This window comes from Hermetia illucens, chromosome 6, assembly GCF_905115235.1.
Source record: "Hermetia illucens chromosome 6, iHerIll2.2.curated.20191125, whole genome shotgun sequence".
Lineage (NCBI taxonomy): Eukaryota > Metazoa > Arthropoda > Insecta > Diptera > Stratiomyidae > Hermetia > Hermetia illucens.
Genome location: NC_051854.1, coordinates 92,150,637 through 92,159,749, shown reverse-complemented (window position 1 = coordinate 92,159,749; position 9,113 = coordinate 92,150,637). Strand labels below are relative to the sequence as shown.

The following is a 9,113-nucleotide window of genomic DNA, read 5'->3' as shown; positions in this document are numbered from 1 at the left end:
ACTGCCAGAACTTCAGGCATATCGCCCAAAATTGTTCGATAGTGCACAGACGTGTTAAATGTGCCAAGAGCATTCCGCGTGGGGAATGCTTATGACCCACGATGGAAGTTCCGGACTGTTGCAACTAGGGCCAAACTGGGCACCCTGCAAGCTATCGTGTATGTCACCCTTATAAGGAGATGGTAGCCTGACGGGAAGCTGCCAAAACCAGGAAGGTAACTGAAAAATCTTCAGTCAAGCAAACAGCGATTCAACTTTCACAGAGTTTGACCCAGGCATGTCATACGCGCAAGCTGTTAAGAAATCTCTTCCCAAAGCAGCGAATCAAGCAAACGCCAAGCAATCAAACAAAGGTTGCCGAGAATTGGTTGAAGCTTTCGCGCTTCTGAGCCCAGCAACGAGTAGCGCGTCCCTGATTTCACACCCAACTGTTAATCGACACTCTGAAGACAGACTTCTACTGCATTTTGGAGACACACCTTAAAAGCAGGCATAACTGAAATTTCGCCGGATATAACATTTTTCGGAACGATAACAATTCAGGCACTGCTCTTCTAGTCCGACTATTTTTTTGAGAAAGTCGCCGTGGAGAACCTGCAAACATCTTCGGCTGCGGAGGCAACAATTAAAACTGTCAATGGTAGACGGATGCTGAGCAATAATTAAAACTGTCGATGGTAGACCGATTCTGGTAGTCTCCGTCTATATATCTTCTAGCGAGTAAAAATTATAAGCTAAGAGATAACTTTGATCTACTGTAACTTCGTTAATAATAGTAGGATTTCCACCAAACTTTCCAGTAGGTTGCCCCAAACCGATATTAATGCAAAATTTTACGGGTCTAGTGTATCAATTTTAAAAATATGTTAATACACTATTATTGGCTATATTGTAGCATATGTCGGCATGGAGGGTATTTCGGAGCCTAGATGTCATATAGAGGAATTATCAGGATTTTTTTCTAATTTTTCTGGTGAGTAGTTTCTGAGAATGACCTAAGACTAAGACTTAACTTGGAAAGTACCAATCGAGACCTTTCATTTGATACCCCACATTCCTACATTCGATGAAAAAAATTGCATGTTGCATATATGGAAACTCCCCTCCTTAAGTTCCACATAGAACGATGTAACTTACTGCATGCATGGGCGTTCACAGTTCCCACCTTCCCACCAAATTTGATGTCGATCGGTTCAATCGTTTCTAAGAAAAGTGTATGTGACAGACAAACAGACAGACAGACGGACAGAAAGACACAGAGTGAACCTATACCAAAGCGGCTTGACTTCATGCCTTTCCTCTGGGGCAAGCAATGGAAAAACTGTTGCGTTATGGCCATCATCAATGCATCACTCGAATTCTGCCGTGAAATGGCTGAATCTGGCGTGTGATATTGGAAGGACGTTATGGCACAACATCGTTGGCAAGTTCGATCACGAAACGCTTACTTTTAGAGCAAGGAACCGGTGCATGCGGCTACTTTAGAGGTGGATTGCGGGATGGCCACCACTCAACTAGAAAGATCGATATTTCAATCCTCTGAGGGGGCTGAAATCTAACCAAGAGCAGGTTGATGAATGGAAGTCGAGGGCAATCCATGGTGAACATATGAATTGTCTTTGCCAATCGATTGTTGAACTCTATTTGACGATTCATGTGCGCTATTCATGGCGACGTGGTCGTCACCCCGGCTTATGAAAAGCTCATAATGAAAGAGTAGATGGAGAACGATCAGTGCAGAATGTGTCGTTTGGCGTTTGAAACAAGGGACCATCTCATCTTTGACCGCATTGTGATGGCGCGACCTGTGAGGTTGCCAGATCTCCCATCAGGCACTTTCCAAACAAGTGACAAAGAGAAAGTGACGAACTTGGGCGTAGTGTAAAATGCTGAGACAGTACCCAAGTCTGCGCGGACGATTGGGCGACCGGACGTTGATAGTGACAAAAACTGTACTAAGCACAGCAAGGGGCATGCAAAAATATTCATGGTTATATTAAGGTGGCGATCCAAAACCTTAACGACACTCGCGAAAAGACGACGGACAAATGCTGCCACCACCAAGCATTGAAGAAACAGTCCGTGAAAACCACTGGCTTAAAAATCATCAGTCGCTAGGAGCCGATAGAATTAGGCCAGAATTGGTCAAATATGCAGGCGACCAACTTCATCAACTAATACTCAAGTTGTGGGACAGCGAATCAATGCCTGACGACTGCCAGCGTTATCTGCCTCGTACATACTTATAAGTCGGATATCACGCAATGCAGCAATTACAGCACGTTGCTGAGTACCATCTATAAGATATTCTCCACTATCTTGCTGGGTCGGATAGCCCCATACGCCCAGAACATCATTGGCCCATACCAAGGAGACTTCACTCCAGGCAAATGAGCAACAGATCAGATTTTCTCTCTGCTGAAAGTGATAGAAAAACTGTTGGGATATGGACATCAGTTGCACCATTTTTTCATCAACCTTAAAGCCGCCTATGACAGCATAGCGAGGATAAAACTGTACACTGTCATGAGAGAATTCGAAATTCCGACGAAATTAATAAGACTGACTAGGCTGACCCTGACCAATGGGGAAGGCCAGATAAAAGCAGCAGGATCACTCTTACGACCATTCAACATCAACAACGGTCTAAGACAAGGGGATGCCCTATCATGCGTCCTCTTTAACCTGGCCCTGGAGAAAGTGATTGTGCGATGCAGATATAAATGTGAGAGGCACCATACTCTGCAAGTTCACCCAACTACTGGCGTACGCTGACGATATTGGCATCATGGGAAGAATGACCCGAGATGTACAGTCTACCTTCATCCAGATCGAACAGGCGGCGCGAGAGCTCGAGCACGGCAAGACGAAGTACATGACAACATCAGCGCCAAAACATGGGAGACTACAATTTTGAGGCCGTTGAAAATTTCTCCTACCTAGGGTCGAAAATCACAACCGATAACAGCTATGACGATGAAATTCGCGCACGGCTTTTGCGGCCAACAGAGCCTATTTCAGCTTACAAAAACTGTTTCGCTCGAAACGTCTCACCATAGAGTCAAGGCTCTTACTGTACAAGACTATGATCTTGCCAGTCCTTATGGAAATCTGGGTTCTTAGCAAGAAAAAATGCGATCCTTCGAATAATTTTTGGTCCCATGATGATGGACGATTCCGAAGCCTACATAACGACGAAATCTATGAGCGATACCACGACCGTCTGGTTGTGGATAAAGTCCGGCTCAATAGGTTGCGGTAGATGGGTCACTTAATCCGTAGGGATGAGGATGATTGAGCCCGGAAAGTCTATAAGGGCAATATTATGGTAGAAAAAGAAGACGAAGCAGACCGTGCCTGAGGTGGAGTGATGGCGTAGGTCAGCACGCCAGGCAGCTTTGAGGGATATCGAATTGGTGGACCTCGGCACAAAAGTGGGGTGTCTGGACTTCCTTATTAAGGCATGCCTAGACCGTATACCGGTTGTTGCGCCGTTGATGATGATGATTCTCCACATTCCGATACACTTTATTTGAAGTTTGCCCTACCAAAATGACACACCATCTCATGAAAAACTGACCCCCCTTCAAACGAAATAATTCACCAAATGAAAAACCTGAAGGTAAAATGATTCATCCAACTATCGTGCATTTATTTGTCCCTCTCGTCATAGATTATTTCCTCCAATTTAAAGTTTTGTTGTTGATAAAACAAATTTTGAAAAGTATAATTCTCTGTTTATAGATGGTCCCATGATAACGTCAAGAAATGATAGTAAGTGCTATCAACCTATTTTTAAGTCTCGGAAATCAGCAGCTTGAGAGTTATTACAAAATGGATTAAAGTGTGCCAGTAATACGTTAGTAATTAGATTGGAATGAGTTCATGGATATGTCGCTGCTGATGAGTGATTTCTTAAACTTTTGAAAAACAAACTCAAATCGGAATAGATCTATGTAATCAGTTCACTAATGAAAATTCAAAGTTGGACTTTTCCTTGGAAATTTGACCCAGGATAAATGCACCTTTCGCGTAACTTTTTTTCAAGACGGTGAATTAATTTCATCATTTTAATCAAATCAGAATCATATTTGGCATATAAAATAGTTTGTTAAATTTTCATCTTGGGCTGAGATAAAAGAAAACAGAAATTTCCTTTCAAGACTAATGTGTCGCCTGTTCCTCAGCTACCGTATTTCGGGAAGTGATTGACAATGAAAAAGGGAGGGAAAACTTGTTTCCAAAGTACTTTTACTGAAAAATTGAAAATTATGGAATCTTAAATGAAAATTTCTTCACTTCTGCTCCAGTGTCTGCTTTGAAACCCTAACTTTTTATAATTGGATCCTTGTAGCACATATTTTCACTTATCCTGCTGTTCATATACTCGAATCCCCTCTGATATATAATATATAAATTCCAAACTTATCTTCAGATATAAACCAATCAATACATCATTTACGACCAACTGATGGAAATTGACGGGCATAAAACCATTTTTCTATAAAATTCAATCCTTTTGGATAATTCGTAGAAATTTGCGATGACGCACTAAATTTCTATTAAAATCTATATCACTTCGTGAATTCCATTCTATGATAATCAACGTGGTAACAACTGATCGACGATCGATACCAATGGAATAGTAATTTGCATTCGAAAGATACTGCCACTGACGCATATCACTTTCCTCAAGAAAATGTCTCTTTTTCCAAATTAGAAAAATATCCAATAAATATTTTCAACTCCTCTAAAATCACCTTAATTTAAATTCACTCCTTAGACTTCTAGTTCACCGTCTTGCGATTTCGTTTTTTAATCCGAACCTGGCGATATTCACCTTAAAACTAATATCATAACTTTATGCCTACAATCAAGTATGCGCTAAAGCTTTTTCCTGCGAATATCTGAATTGAAAAGATATTCTGTAAGTGCGAAAGTGCATGAGTGTGCGAATATCAAGAATTTCAAATATATTAGCTGACGAACGTTTAAAGGTGGTACAAATATAGTTGGCCAAGGGGGATAGATTGCCCCAGTCATAGCGATTGTTATCACAAATATCGGTTACTATCAGCGCAACGTTCAAGAGAAGAAGTGCGAGAAAAACTATGCGGAATGGAAAGTATGTGTGTTTACGCATGATACTGATTCGATTATTTGTTACTGATAAGAGCTATAACTTATTTATTTGATGGCATACGCTTGAATAACTACGAAAAAAGCAGGAAAGAACAAAAGGACGTGATCTGCTCAGAATCGTTCATTCAGAAAGCTAATCACAAGTGACTAGACATTTTACGATAGTAGTAACAGATTGCAACGGAAAAGAAAAGATTTTAATGATTAATTCAATAGATTGAATTTCTGTTAGTGAACCAGGAAAAATAATCGCATCCTCTCAAATTTAACCTTTTACTTTTGCTACTGGCGATAGAAAGATACGACGGACAACGTATGGCAATGTTGCTTTCCTTTGTAACATACCAGTATAATGAATAGTTCCAGCGATACCCTAAATGTCATAGCGTACCAATCACGGGTAAACGCCCTCACCGTCACTTTCTGGTCCTTTGGTAAGTCATCGAAAATTTCATGTTTGCCACGACTAAGTACTCTAAATAGTTCCACCGTATGGAATTTAGATACAAAGATCAAACAGATGGACGAGAATGCATAATAACAAAAGTTAAATTCCGTTTCTTTAATATATCATCCACGTCGCTCGATATCATACATACTCTCGTCATGTTTTCGCATCAATATATTAGGTTGGGGGAAAAGTAATGTCGTATAGAATTTTAACGCTTTATTTAACATATGTAATGATATGAGTGGTTATATGAGATCAGGTCGATCATCCTGAGTGGCCGATAACGACCTAGAGGGCAGAGCTATCCTAAAAATCTAAACAAATTGGCTAAACTGACCATGAAGGTCCGCCCACAAAGATTGAAGCTCCATCAAAGTGCTCGGTCGACACGTTCTTGCACGCCTCTGTGGTAGCCAGGCTCGGGAATGTGGGGGGGGGGGGGATCCTTTGAGCGCTTTGATCCCTCACCCTTCATTACTCAAAACAACGTGTCTATTCCGATGCGTGGGTCCTCACCGGATTCTAAAATAGACGTTAATTAGGATTTCGCGCCGGCCTATCGAATGATAAACAGAACGCGAACTAAATTGGAAAATAGAAAAGAAAAGAAAACAAGTCGGGAAACCGGAAGCTGGACGCTTCAGGTACGAAAGGTTTTGTGTATTTCTCAGTACGTAGCACGTGATATATCCATATATTATGTGAGAGTATCCACTTTCGGGTGATATTGACATTCATAGTCTTAAATTTTCAAAGAAGCAACAAATTTGAGGTATTATAACTTTGTTAGTAATAGTGAAATTTACACCAAACTTGGTAAGATCATGCTCTATGTTATAGCCTATATCACTGCAAACACTGCACTGGTACTAGGATGAACTAAAGGGGGGTTTCTAACCAATTACAAAAAATTGTAGTAATATACTATTATTAACTTTATTTAAACAGATATCAGCATGGAAGGTATTTCGGAACCCAGGCACCATATAGTGGCAGCCTCCTGATTTTTTTCAGATTTTTCGGTTTGGTAGTTTCTGAGAATGGTCCCCTTAAAGAAGTGATCACTTTCAACCCCCCGCGCTCCCGACCCTAATAACGAATGTCAAAACTGAGATCGGTTTTGAAAAGTACTAATCAAGACCTTTAATTTGATACCCCACATGACTATATTTGATGAGAAAAAATTTTACACCCCCCTTTTGCATGTATGGGGACCTCCCCTTAAATTCGATGTAACAGGATGTAATTCACTGTATGCGTGGGCGTTCACTGTTCCCACCTTTCTACCAAATTTGGTGTCAATCGCTATAACCGTCTCCGAGAAAAATGCGTGTGACGGACAGACAGACAGACAGACAGACAGACAGACGGACAGACAGACAGACAGTAAACCGATTTTAATAAGGTTTTGTGTTTACACAAAACCTTAAAAAAACGGCTCGACCGCGCGCGTGGAGCCGTAAGTCTCCGGACCCGAGTGCCGCGATCAAGGAGGGGAAGATCCACGACGGATCACCGTCTCAATTATTGTCTCTTCCGCCTCAGATCTTGTATGAGGCACGGCCTCTGAGGTTTGCGACTCCCTTCCCCGAGGGAGCGATTTGTCCAGTTTTTTTTTTTGCACTGAGCAACGGGGACATTGTGGCTTCATGATATTAGGAGTTCCGCAACCATAGCAAAACCGACGCAACTCCCCCATACAATCCTGCCATTGGTGTTCTAGATACCCACAGTTCCAACAACCCCTGGGCTGTACCGCTTCGACCTCTGCTGCGAGCATGTCATGGCGACTCAGGCTGCCGCGTGCGCCAGAAGGTTCGATAGCGTCCACTTCCGACAAATGTCGCTTTGGACCCGAAAATTTAGCCAACTGGCGTACGGCCAAGCGGTCTTGCTGATTCTCAAATTTTTCCACCCATTCACGCAACTCACGAATTGTAGCTAGGTGAATCGGGAAAATAGCCCGCATGATTTCCGGTTTGCGATTGTGCCGTAGAGTCTCCACTAGTTCAGCTTCTTTAGGCGGTTGCTGGAGTCGGGACACCAAACGTCGGATGTCTTTATAAAACTCATTGAAGGGTTCTCGATCCTTTTGAGTCCGGCTCCGAATCCGCTCCCAAAGATCAATGTCCGGCAAACGATCTCGGAATTGATCTCGGAGAGCGTCCCGCAGATCCGTCCATTAAGCGTCAGCGTTGCCTTGCCGATACTCCCAGTACCAGTCTGCCGCTTCTCCAGAGAACAAAGTGTAAGCGAACTCCAAGAGAATAGAAAAATTCCCCTGCAGAGTCGAATGAGTCAAAGATTCGACTCTGAAAAGGAGCTTCTCTATTGGCAGCGATCCCTCGGAGCCGTCATATTTTAAGCCCCAAGAATTCACAATGTGAGTTATTTTGTCCGGGGACATCACGCTGCGTAGCCGTCCCAATGAATTGGATGGGAGAGTTAAAGGGGGTAATGGCGATGAAAGAGGAACAGGTGCCGGGGGGCGATCCACTCTCGGAGGGTTTTTAAGCGTGGAAGAACGCTGTTCCTCGTCCAACACCTCCTTTACAAACATACTTAACCGCGACATTAGTCGGGCTTCCAGATATGACATCGACGGCGATTCCGGTGTCACTTCATATGGTCCTCTAGCTTCAGTCGCCGTGCTAGAAGTCCCCTGTTGGGTGTTGTCTGTCGCTGGATAAGCGGAGTCTTCGCAGGTTGCCGAAATCCAACGCTGCTTTGTTCGTGCCCCTCGATTATGAGTCGACGCCCAGGCCTCTCGTTCATCTCCATTCGGCATTGGGTCACCTTCGTTCTCGGACATTTTGAAAAAAAAAGAAAGAAAAATAATAACAAAACAAAAAAAATAAATCCCAGCAAAAATAAGGAAAATACTAAGAAAATGAAAAGAAAAAAAAAGAATAATAGTCAAGCAAAACCAAAAAAAAAATGCAGCAAAACAAAAATTGCAGTAAAAATGCACCCTGAGGACTCCCCCCTCTCTAAATGTTCAACTCCTGTTCAATTCCCGCTGAACTTTCGGATGACCAAAAAGCCATTTCAACCTCATAATTTATTTTTTTCCATCTGTGTGCAGAAAACTTCCACACACAGTGTTTTTCATGAAGAGACAAGAATCGAGTTGCTCCCCGTCGCAGAATATTAAATAAAAAGAACAAGCAAAAAGGGATCGCGAGAATTCAATCTTCCTCGTCTGGAGTCGGAGAACAAAGTGAAGATGAATCATTGAGGACGGAACGGCACAGCATATAGCCGACTACCTCCGTATTCCATCAAGGATTCATCTCACTCGTCACTTCATCCCTACGAAGAAGAAAGAATATTTAATTTTCTTCAAATTCTGGAACGAAGAGATAGCCGTTTCACATAAAGGTAGGGAAGGACACTCCTCAGAAGCTCGGACGGCAATACCTTTCAGCTTATAGCCGCAAAGGCCCGTAGATCCAGAGGTTTCTGGAAGGCAATCACCTACGAGACGTTAACACAACAAACGACTAGCTCTTATGGTATA

The 9,113-nt window shown here is 42.5% G+C and overlaps 1 protein-coding gene across 1 annotated transcript in view; it reads right to left on the bottom strand.

Moving 5' to 3' along the window:
- LOC119659983 overlaps positions 1-4,886 on the bottom strand; it is a 28,985-nt gene extending 24,099 nt beyond the window's left edge. Inside the window, exon 1 of the mRNA XM_038068353.1 lies at positions 4,761-4,886. The gene's annotated coding sequence lies outside the window, so the exon portion shown is untranslated. The remainder of the gene's footprint in view (positions 1-4,760) is intronic.
- Positions 4,887-9,113: the final 4,227 nt, after the last annotated feature.